The sequence below is a fragment of the Elephantulus edwardii genome, unplaced genomic scaffold (assembly GCF_000299155.1).
Source record: "Elephantulus edwardii isolate Elephantulus edwardi_28Jun2011 unplaced genomic scaffold, EleEdw1.0 scaffold00218, whole genome shotgun sequence".
Classification (NCBI taxonomy): Eukaryota; Metazoa; Chordata; class Mammalia; order Macroscelidea; family Macroscelididae; genus Elephantulus; species Elephantulus edwardii.
In genome coordinates, this window is record NW_006399968.1 from 4,381,368 (window position 1) to 4,394,137 (window position 12,770).

General features: G+C 39.0%; 2 pseudogenes; both read right to left on the bottom strand.

Moving 5' to 3' along the window:
- Positions 1 to 3,771: 3,771 nt before the first annotated feature.
- Positions 3,772 to 9,775, bottom strand: LOC102851638 (annotated as a pseudogene).
- Positions 9,776 to 11,322: 1,547 nt separating this feature from the next.
- LOC102852046 overlaps positions 11,323 to 12,770 on the bottom strand; it is a 1,939-nt pseudogene continuing 491 nt past the window's right edge.

The window sequence follows — 12,770 nt, forward strand, 5'->3', positions numbered from 1 at the left end:
TTCTTCTTTAGTCTACCTTACTCAGTCTACAAACTTCACACATATGGAACAACTGAAAATGTGCAGGGGCCTGAAACTTAGGGTGAAGCCTAGGGAGGAGATACATTTTTACTTGTCCAAGTGTTCAAGAAGAACAAATGCTAAGAAGGGTAGTTGTTGTTATGTGTTTTCAAGTCCGAACCAGGAGATGGTCCATTTTTCTCCTCAGAGCAGCTGGAAGGTTGGATCTGCATAAACTCCTTACTACTAAGCCCCAGAGCTCCCTAAGAGAGGTAAAGACAGTGAATTCACTAAGAAATGCAATATTCAGCAGATTGGATATGATAGCCAGGATTACGTCCTATCTAAATCAGAATTCTCCAAAACTCAACAAAGAGAACACTCTTTATACTCTGGTTTTTCCCACCTTCATATGGAGCTCTTATATTTTCTACTTTACTCTGATATTTTTATTTTACTTTTAATGACTTGCTGTCAAATGATGATGGAAGGTATATAGAATTCTTGGCTCTTAACTCTGGTTCCCTAAATCTTTGGTTGACTGCTGCAGAATAAGGGTAAAGCCTGGAAGAAAGTGCATGACCTGTCATTAATCATTGGCCATGCCCTTGCTCTCCTACTCCTTCACCAGCTCAGTCACTAAAACGCATGTATTCTTGACCACATTCCTCCAGGACTTTCCTGTACATCTCCCACATCTCATGGTAACCTAGCTCAAGTCACCCGACTCAAAGGTTCATATTTTTCCCTTCCCAATACGTTCTTATTGCTTTCTCTTAATATTATAATTTTTTTTCAGAATTTTGAAGACAAAATTGCCCCAGCATGTGTTCAAATTCACAAAAGCATCACAGACTTGAACACAAAATTCTTTCAAGAAACCGAAAGGCATCATTATATCATTCCCATTAACTACTTGCATTTCATGGATACATTTGCTCACATTTTGACATCCCAAGAGAAAGAGCTGCAAATAAAGAGGTAGGACTATGAGACCAAATAAGTTAAATGTAGATTATATCTATATCAAGAGAGAGAGATTTGCATTGGTGCTTTACTTATAAACATAGACATGGAAATACTGTACCCAAACCTGTCTTTTCAGTGGTAGAAAAAGCAAAAAACCTTCAAGAGACTATAAAAGAGATAAAGCAAGTCACCCTTACATTTCTTCCCACGCTGGCTCTGTCAGGGTAAGGCTGACACATTTGGAAATAAAGAAACAATGATACCTTGTTAGATTACTTACACAGACAATGAAAACAAGAACACCGATGATGATAGAGTTCCATCTTAACATCCCAGGAATGCCACCAAAATAAAAGAGACCAGGTCGCCTAAGAGCCCCGCTATGCTTCAGCTAAGCAGTTCTGTAGCCCGCAATTGTGCCCTAAAGATGAGGAGAGGTGGGTGATGTGAGACAAAAAGCCTCATATCCAATCAGAAACAGGAGACAAGGAGAAAGTCTCCCATAACAGCCTCCTAGGACTACGGAGAAGTGAATAGCAAACAACCTTGTGGCTTCTGCTCTCCAATATCCTGGGCTGGGGTGCTTTGGGAGGACCAGCCATTGTTCTGCCAGACTTGGTTCAGTTGCCAGTAAGCCTTAACAGATGTGCAAGTTCAGAGTGGCATCGCATATATAACTGAGCATTCTCTTTAAAAAATACTAACTACCCCATTAGTTAATTATGTTTGTAGAACACAACCTCAGACTTATTGTTACAGATTGCAACTGGCTTATTGTAGCTGAACCTCCAGCGGGTTTTCAGAGGCTGTAAATCCTGTGGGAAGAGATTACTTCTCTTTCTCTCAGGGAGCAGCTGGTGGATTCCAACCTTAGGAAGGCTTTGAGATACCACCTTCAGGATAGCAGCACAGCACCCTATGAACCACACCACAGACAAGTTTGGACCAATTTGTTGTTATTTGACTACCTCTAAGTTTTACCTGATCTCTTTTAGCTGAATTTATACATTTTTACAGGAAGAGAAAGGAGTTCTTACATTTTAAGAGTGCCTAACAAGAAAGTATTCGACCTTTTCAGCCATGACTTAGTGAATGCAGAAGGGCTACCAAGGGTGAGGGCTGGGCTGCAAGATCAGCTGGAGCAGCAGCCAGTTTGTCCTTAAAGCAGTTGAAGTGGGAGTGGGGGGGGGAGGGGGAAGGCCGGGGTGGGGGGCATAAAAGGAGAAAACTCACACCAGTAAATAAAGTGTGCACATGCTTTTTACTTTTATTTTTCTTTTTACTCAGCCTCAACGAACCAAATTTTAGCACTAGTTAAGGCATCAATCATGCATCTAGTTTAAATCCCACCTCTTTCCACTTTCTTTGCAGACATTCATCAACTTGGAGTGTTGCATCCTGGGAAGTCTTTTCATGTCCTCTACCTAGCCCAGGCAGTGGTGGGATGGCCCTTCTTACTCCCCTCTTCTCACTCAACATTTATCTGATAACATACTCTTTCAGAACTGGGTATTTCATCATAGTCTAAGCTAGCAACATTGGGAGTGCTTTCTTCCTACTATGCTTGCCTAATTCTTGGGCAAGTACTAAAAGCCTGCCAGATTCTAGAGAGTCCTACCAGTTCCCTAAAGTAGCCCACGTGGTGCCATCTTTTTTTTCTCTGAAAGGGTATTGAAACTACCAGCTCTGCTGGGAGCGCTAAACTTGGCAAGGTGAGACTGACAGATTCTACCAGCTGAGGAACAGTGAGCTAGCTCTCTTTAAGACTCAAGACAGTTTACCACCAAGTATTAGCAGTGAAGGCAAGAGTTGCCAAAAAGTCACCCAACGTACTGGCTCCCCCAAAATGACACCAACAAGCACCATCCCAGGGGCTGCTTAAAGTAAAAGCAACTTAAGGTAAACTTAAAGCTGCTTAAAGTAAAAGTTTTAGTGATGGTTGGAAGTGGGCAGTCTTCAAATTCACAGAATGCAAGTGGTCACATTTCAGCAGGCAGTGAGGAACAAAACATTTTGTTAAGTTGGCTGGAAAATTATCAGGGGAGCCAATGATGGGGTATCCAAAAATGGGCATTTAACACGTGCAGTTCGAATCCACCAGCTAATCTGCTGAAGAAAAATGAACAGTCTCCTCAGATACAATTTACTGCCTCTGAAAAGCCACTGAAGGATCAGCTATGGGTTGGTTCTGACTCGATGGTACACAACAACAACAATAAAAGGCAGACAATGCAGATTGTGTGGTGGGTTGAGGGTGCATAATTGCAGTCATATGTTCTTCAGTTTATGACAGGGTGTTCACAGGACAATGTAGGGAAAAATCTTTCTGGTAACCTGCTATAAAAATAGTGGGTGTTTTTTTTTTTAATTTATGGTAAACTTTTACTTCCATTTCATGTAACATAATTTCATAATTAATCCTGTATCCTGAGACAAGAAAAAGCTGACCATCTGAAGCTCTAAAAGATTGTTCTTCATGTCCCTCTGAGCAGGGCATAGAAGTCAAGGTCCCCAAATGTTGACACCTAATATTTTACCCATTAAAAATTTACCTAAAGTTACAGAAAGAAGAGGTCCATCAGTATTTTGCATGAGGTTGTAGGGGAAAGCTCTCATGATGTGTAATCGCCACCTATCTAGGGCTATAAAAATGATGAGGTTTTTCCTGCAAAATACAATATTGTTTTGGTTTAAGTGAAAAGAAAACGTGAAAACACTTGAGCTTGTGCAATTTCACTTAAACAGAAAATAGGTGAAGTTGGGGATATTTAATTGTTTGTGGTGATTCAAGCTGATATCTGACTAGGATTTATGGGAGATAATCAACATACTAAACCCAAATTTGGCAACCATTAGCAGACTGGCACCTGCAATTAAGCCTGCATGTATAAATTTTCCAGAGTTGTAGAATCTCATTCCTATGATGCCAACCAAGGTTCCAGATGAAGCTAGAAAATCCCATCCATTCCTGGTATCCTGAAAGAGCTGGTAAGCACCCAGGCCTATTAATCCCCTGAAGAAGAGCCCAGCATCCAGAGATGGCATGTTACCTGTCTTTGCATAGCCAATGATACCACCAGTGCTGCAATGAAGCGACCAGTGCTGCACAGCCAAAGCCACTCCAGTGTAAGCACATTAATGTGCCAGGCTCTTTCTGAACTGTCTTCTTCACACTCTGTCCAGTGGAGGGATGGCACTATGCCTGCACTCAAATTGCTCTGCAGACGTCAGGCCCAGTGGACAGCCCAGCTAAAAATAGCTTTCTTGGTCATGGCTGTAGAAAGCTTAACTGTGACTGGAGTGAGATAATATCTCATTGTTATTTTGACTTGTGCCTCTCTAAGAATCAAAGCTTTTGAGTTATGGTATTGGAGAAAAGAACAGAATGGACTTCCAAAAGGACAAGTCAGTCTGCCCCAGAGAAATTACAAAGAGAGTACTCTTTAAAGCAAAGACACAGTGTAATTCTGTCTCACATACTTTGGGCATATTGTCAGGAGGATCCAATCCTTAGGAATAGACACCATGTTGAGAGAGGTAGAGGGCCAGTGAACGAGAAGACCTTCAACAAGACGGACTAGCCCAGTCACGGTGGCAACAGACTTGCATGCCGTAGAGACCGTGAGGATGTTGCAGGGAGGGCAAGATTTCCATCTGTTGTTCAGAGTTGCACAGAGTCATAGTCTACTTGACGGTACCTAATAACAGCAATCGCTAATGATTTTGAGCATTTCTTCATATTTGTTGACCATCTGAATGTCTTCTTTGATAGTGTCTTTTCCTATCTTCTGCCTATTTTGTAATTGGGTTGTTTGTCTTTTTTATTGTTGAAGTGTTGGTATTTTCTAAAAATCTTAGAGATGAGCTCTTGTCAAATCTGTCATGGCCAATTATTTTCCCAACTCTGCAGAATCTCTTTTTAACCTTTTAGAGAATATTATAGAAGCACATGATAAATTTTTTCCCGTTTTTAAGAAGATCCCTGATTGTGCATTTTTAAAATGTTTGATAGCCTATTTTTACCAAGGACTAGAGTTCTTCTAAGTTTGTTCCATTTTCCCTCTCTGTTGATCTTTTATAGTTTTGAGTTTTACTTCTAGATCCTTGATCCACTTTGAGCTAGTTTGAGGTTGTTATTTTATTGGTGTGGGATTTTTAAAAATTTTGTAATGGTTTGTATATAAAATTCATATACATTGTGTTTCATTCATGTACATTGTTCTTCATACATTCCTTCAGTCACATTGTGTTTCATGTGATAATTCATATACAGTGCATTTTATGAAAGTAATCACCATTGAACTATGCCCACTCTTGCCCTGTCTTGTCAGGTCCCTATTGGATCTTTCCGATTCCCTCACCTGCTCCCTCCATTCACCAAACTCTTTTCCAAATGCTTTTCTCCCCTCCCTCCCCTGAGCCCTCTGCCCTCCTTCCCTTCTCCTTTTGGACTTTTATACACATCTTATTAGTTAACTTTCTATTATTACAGTAATTGCCTTATGTAGTATTTGTTCTTATGAGACTGAGTTAGTTCACTCAGCATAATTCAGCCTATCCCATGTTACACAGTTTTTTTCCTAAATCATTGCTTATTAATACTGCATAATATTCTATTCTGTAAATGTACCACAGTTCTCAATCCATTTTCTTGTTGGTGGTAATATAAGCTGTTTCCATTTTCTTGCTATTGTAAACAACCCTGCTATAAATATAGATGTACAAATCTCCATTTGTGTTTAAGTTATGTTTTCATCAGAGTATATTCTAGCAATGGAATACATAGGTCATATGGGATCTTTGTCCTCTCCTTGTTGTGTGTTTCTGACTGTATTTGTAAGCCTATTTATAAATAGCCTATTTATAATAAGCCTTATAAATAGCCTATTTATAATAAGCCTATGGTGTAAATAGGCTTACAAATACACTACTTTGTCTCTTATTATCTTGATAATTTGGGCTTTACCCTAGATTTCTGATCTACCTTGTTGTTGTGTGCCAACACATCTCCTGTTGACTCCCTTTGATCCAACGTACAACAACTCTGAACCCTATCCTATCCTGAGCCAATCTCATTGTCTTTGCCAAACTTACCTCCATTATCCCAGTTCTTGTGTCAAACCATCTCATCCAGGGTCTTCTGCACTTTCCCTCAAAGCTATCAAGCATAATGTCCTTCTGCAAAGACTGATCCCTCCTGCCATATGCCCAAAGTATATGTGACAAAGCCTCAAAATCCTTGCCTTCTGGGAGTAGCCCAGTTTCACCCTCTCCAGGAAAACCTTATTTGCTCTACTATACACCTATGTTATGTTCAAGACTCTTCTCCAGCACTACAACGCAAAGGTATCAATCTATCTTCTATCATCCATAGTCATTGTCCAACTCTCTGATGTACAGCAAGTAATTGAGAAGATCGTGCCTGGATAAGACACACCTTAGTCTCCAGACTGACATCATTGTTCATCAAAATTCTTCTAGAGAGGTCCCTGACAGCATATTTTCCCAATGCAATTTGTCTTTTCATTTCTTGACTGCTGGTGCCAAGAGTGTTGATTGTGGAACCAAGCAAGCTGAAGTTATCAATATTCTCAAACCCTTCTCCATCCATCATGAAGCTTCCAAATGGACCAATGGACCATCTTTGTTTTCTTGAGGTTGAGGTTCAATCCATATTGAAGACAACAGTCCTTGACTTTCTGCAGCAACACCTCATGTCCTCTTCAGTTTCAGCAAGCAAGGTTGTGTTATCTGCAAAAGATAGGTTGTTGATGAAACTTCTTCTAGCCTCCTGAATATAAATTTAAAGGGTATGAAGATAGGATGCTTCAATGATGCACACATTTCCTGATCCTGAACCATGAAATGGTTCTTTGCTCTGTATTGATGACTGCTTTCTGGTCCAAGTATAGATTTTGCACAAGCACAATTAAGTGTTCTGTGATATCCCTTTTTCTCAAGGCTATCCACACTTTGGTGTGATCGACACAGTCAAATGCCTTTGCATAGTCAATAAAACACAGGTAGGCATTCCTCTGGTACTCTCTGCTTTCTGCCAAGATCCATCTAACATTGGCTATGATGTCCCTAGTGCCAAGGTCTCTTCTAAACCCAGCCTGCACATCTGTCAGTTCTCTGCTGATGTACTTTTCCAGTTGTTTCTGGATAATCTTAAATAAGATCTTGCTTGCATGTGATATCAATGATATTGTTTGATAATTTCCACACTCTATTGGGCCACCTTATTTTGGAATGGGAATAAATACACATCTCTTGCCATCAGTCAGCCAGGTGGTTGTTCTCCACATTTTTTTACATAGTCTGCTGAGTGTATTCAGGGCAGTATCCGTTTGTTGAAATATATCCATTGGTATGCCGTCAATTCCTGGGGCCTTGTTTTTGTGCCAATTCCTTCAGAGCAGCTTGAACTTCCTCCTTCATCACCACAGGCTTTTAAAAAATTGATATTTTAATGAAAGTTTATAGAGAACTTGGATTTCCATTAATTTATTGTTGTACACTTTTCTCCCTGTTCAGCTCACCCCAATTTGCTTTTCTCTTTGAAAAAAAAATAATTCTTTCATTCTTGTAAAATCCCCCTCAAGTCCACTTTACTATACAGCTCTTACTCTGAACTGTTATCATGAAAATATCTAATAATATATTCCTTTTAAGCAGTTCTTTCCCTCATCTGTTTCAATGCAGTGTAAACAATTTATCATCTCTTTTGCTATTTCACCCACAACGACGAAGTCAGTCACATTTTATAACAGTGGCATTATGCAGTATTTGTCCTTTTGTGACTGAGATATTGAACTCAGTAAAATGTCCTCCAGGGTCACCCATTTTGTATATTACATTCATTCCTTGCTTTTCAGTGCTACATCGTACTCCACTGTGTGAATATACCACAGATTCTCTCCATTCATTTGTTGATAGGCACTTGGGTTGTTTCCATTTCTTTGCTGTTATGAACAACACAGCAACAAACATGGGTGCACATCTATTTATCTTATCCTCTCCTGGTTGTAGGTTTTTCAGGATACTTCATGTGTGGATTAGGGCTTCTAGAGTTCTTCCAGGTTTTCCTTGATGAGTTTATACTCCCTGGTTTTAGTCCTAGGTCCTTGATCTACTTTGAGTTGGTTTTTGTGTATGCTGTGAGGTGTAGATCTTGCTTCAGTTTTCTGCACATAGTTTTCCAGTTCTGCCAACACTATTTATTAAAAAGGTTTCTGCTTCCCCACTAAACTGATTTCATCTCCTTATTGAAAATCAGTTGACCATAGGTAAATGGGCTGATTTCTGGGTTCTCAATTTGATTCCATTGATCTATGTGTTAGTCATTGTACCAGTACCATGTTGTCTTGACCACCATGGCAGTGCAGCAGGATTTGAAATTAGGGAGTGAGATGCCTCCTACCTTGTTTCTCTTGTTAAGGAGTGGTTTGCTTATTCAAGATCTCTTTCCATTTCTGGCAAAATTGGAAATTGCCTTTTCCTTCTCATTGGTCAAATTGTCATTTTTAAAATATTGAGTCTTCCTATCCAAGAGCAAGGTATATTATTCTGTTTCTCAGGGTCTCTTTTTCATTTCTTGTAATTTTCACTGAATAGGTCCTTTGTGCTTCTGGTTATATTTACTCCCAAGTATTTAATCTTGTGATTAGCTATTGTGATGGCTATTGTTTTCCTTAGCTCCAGTTCTGTATTCTCTTTTTCACTGTAGAGAAATCCAATAGATTTTTGTATGTATTACTGTGCCAACCATCAGATGGCACAGGAGTCCCTGTGTATAGTTGCTATTTGTGTTTCTTTTAACAGGTAATTTCTGGGTGTTCAAATCTGTTCCATTGTGCTATGTGCTGTCATTGTACCAGTAACATGCTATCTTGATTATTACAAGGAAAGGAAGACTCCTCCAATAAGATGTATTTACATGGTGACTTCAGTAATGGACTTGAGTGTTTCGGAGATGTGAGGATGGCACAGAATAGGGAAGATCTCAGGTTGGCTGCTTATAATGTCCATACTCAACTTGATGGCACCTAACAACAACAAGAAGAAGATATACATTTGAGATAAAGGAATGCTATGCCTACCACTTCATTTTTGTTTTTCAGAAGTGCTTCACTTATTTGGGGTCTCTTTACTTTCCAAATAAACTTTCCAGTAGTCATTTCTATCTCTGTAAAATTAATTTGGTATCTGTATTGTGATTATGTTAAACATGAAGATTTTAGAGAATGTTATTATAATATGTAGATGTTTTTATTTTGGAGTCTAGTCTCTTTGGAGTCTAGTCACTGAAATTCTTGAATGTGTATTTCCTTCTTCTTCATGATACTTAAGAAATTTTCTTTTATGCATCTGGGGCAGGGGGGTAGGAGGAGTATTGTATACCAACGAAGATGTTTATCTTTTGCTTTTCAAAGAGAGGAGTAAAATGTGGGGCGGGGGTAAAGAAAAAAGTGCAACAATGAATGAAAGAAAATCCAAAATCTCTGTAAATGTTTATTAAAATTAATAAAATAAAATTTTTAAAAAGAAATATTCTTTTAGCAAGTCTTCCACAAGTTTGTCAGCATTTCCTTACCTCTCTCCTGTTCTAGAATCTTGATTATACATATGTTGTCCATTTTTATGTTATTCTGCATAATTCTGTTTTCTTCTTTTTTCTTTCTACCTTCTCTCTGTTTTTTCTTCTAGTATGTTCCTTTTGAAGTTCTTCCAGCTCTCTGACTCTTTGTTCTAGATTTTCTCTTTTGCTTTTTTGTTCTTTCAGTACGTTGCACACTTCTGCCATTTCGGTCTTGATGTTCTGGAATGTATTTTCATGTATTCCTGTTCTTTCCAATACTGTGTTGGTTGTACCTTCTTGGTATTGCGATGAATTTTTAAATTCTTGTACCTCTTTATTTATGGTTTCAATTCTTTCTTCCATCTTTGGAATTTCTTCAGTAGTTATTCAAGTTACTCCATGTCAATATTTCCTCTGTCTTCCTGTCTCTGGAATATTATCTTTACGTATAATTTCAATTCTTCCATCATTTATATCTTCTTCCCTGGCTATTCATTTAACTCCACATCAATATATTCCTCCTTCTCCCTGTCTCTGTGGTATTCACTGGGTCTGAAATATATTCTAATTTTTTAAGAGAAAGCTTGTTTTGTTTTTTCACAATGTTTGAGAGTGCCTGCTGCCCTCTTGCCATTATGTGAAGCTTTTCTTGGTATGTAATAGGTCATTTCTGTTGTGACTGAATAGATTGTTGATAGTTCTTTATCTTTAAGAATCTATTGATTAGATGCAAATTTAAAGTGCTCCCTTTATGGGGGAAGGTAACTCAATCTACTGGAGGTCTTTTCTGATCCTGTGCAGCAGGAAATTTTGCCTTTTCTAAAGTTCCTTAAGTCCTCTCTGGTCTGAAGCATGGACCTAGGAATCTTGTCTGAATGTGGTCTGCCACTTCTAAAGTCCATTATTGTCCTTGATGGTTGATGGCCTGTGACAAGCTTCCCCAATTAACACAGTTTCTCTATTGAGAAGATACAGCAGCTGTCTCCCTGTTCCTCCATGTGCTGTCTTTCTTGAGTTAGTTTTTTGTTTTGTATTGTTTTTTATTGAAATTATAATGAACATTTATAACGAACTTGGATTTCCAATCACTCATTGTTGCACATTTTCCTCCCTGCAAACTATTCCAATTTGCTTTTCTCTTGGAAAAAAAAAGCTTTCATTCTGATACAATTTCCTTTCCTCCAGTCCACTTTACTATACAGCTCTTATTCTGGACTGTTGTCTTGAAAATAATACCTAATCATATATTCCTTTTAAGCAGTTCCTTCCCTCATCTGTTTTAATCTTGTGTATATTATTTACCCCCTCTTTTCTTAGTTTCTCCCCAACCACGATGTCAGTCTTATTTTGGTTTTTTTTTTTTTTTTGGGTGGGTTTTTTTTTTTTTTTTTTAAAAAAAGAGCTCTTAATGATTGTAATGTATACAGTTTGGGCTGTTTGGCAAAACCCTGCAGATGTGCATTAATGATGCTTTTATTTAAAAACAAGAGACAGGCCATATTGAAATTGATCAGTGGAAGTTAAACGGTTGTTTTAGGCTGGACCCATGATTTAAGCTGTACCCATCCAGCTCAGACAGGGAAAAAAAATCATTTCAATGTTAAAAAAAATTGTTCAAAGTCTTGAAGAAACCAGGCAAGAAAATGCCAATAATGATGATTGGCAAAATCAAAATAGAAAACAAAGAAACTGTTTATCGAGAGTGGCTGACAAAGAAATCTTGCATGGAGACTACAAATCCGGAGTTTCTGGGATGAAATTGTACAGGAATCTCAGTCCACAGTTTCCTCAATCGCTGCAGAGACGGAGCTGTCACTGAATCTGACAGAGCGCTGCATTACCCCGGCCCACCGACCCTTCTGTAATCCGGTCTTCACTGTAGACTAAGGAACCGATTCAACCTGTCTGTCCTTTTTTGATTTCTTCTTTGGCACAACCTCAGTGGTTTTCTCTGATTTAGAACGAGTTCCAATTGATCTTCTCTGTTGTTTCTTTTCTACTGAGCCTGTAGGACCAGATATTGCTTCAGGAGATGGTATATTTGGAGCTGTCTTTTCATTTTTCTGATGTGGTGTAGAAATTATAAGCTTGTCCTGTCCCCTGACACTTATTTCTGTTTTGTTACCAATTCCCTTTGTTGAATAAAGAAATTGATGAATAAACAAATTGATCAATAAACTCCCCATCTCCTGTCGCATTCTGATGAGCAAATACTTGTTCAATTTTCACAATAGGAGACCTGCTACATTTCTGCAGATCCAGGCTCCCTTTGTGCATTAATGGAAGCTGGTAAGGATTTCCTGGCTGCTGCTGTTTTCCAGGTTATTTTACCAGGAGGTGATTCTTCCTCTACCACACCTGAGTGCTGCCTCTGGCTTTGTCTCCGTTTTCAGTACTTGATGGTGAGGAAGCCACCTCCCCAGCATTGGTCTGCTCTGGCTGAGTATTCAGCACTTGTCTTGGTCTCCAGGGTTTTTTAACCTCAGTTTTGGAGGGAACATTCTTTTTTGTTTGAGATAAAGCCTCTTCCAGCTGTTTATCAATATAGATAAAAATATACTGTTCAATTCTTTCTTCTCTAGTTATTTTCAGTGTTTTCTCTGCATGGGCAATGCCAACATCCCACTGTGTGCGTTCTCTCTGAGGTCGAGGTTTCCGTATCTTTTGCTTCTCTGAGTGATTGCTGGCTTGTTTGGTAGCCTCAGCCAATACTTCTTCATACTGTTTATGACCTTTATATTCCCATCCCCGCTTTTCATGAACCCATGCCCTCTTGGGCTGGTTGCTAAAAAACTGGATCTGGTATTCTCTGGTACCTCTTGTGTTAATTTTGCTACGAACCTCAAGCTGGGGATCACTTGAAACCATACAAGGCCACCAAGGATAAGTTCCCACCTTAGACCACACAAGATCGCCAACCTGGAACACCGGTAGATACTTCTGCTATTGGAATGGAAGATAATATTGGCTGGATCGGGGTTTCTTCTTTTTGTACTGTTTCTTCTCTTGGTTTTTCTGAAACAATGTCAGCTCTCTCATTTGGTCTATTTTGTTCCTCTGGGGGATTTTGTGTGACTTGCGCTCTTCAGATCTAGATGAGTCATGCTTGTTACTTTTTTTCCTCTTTTCTTTCCTGCTTTCATGCTTTGACTTCGTGTGCTCACTTGCTTGCACTTCATTTAAAAGGTCTCCACAAAGAGAAGACTCGAATAATTCCCTG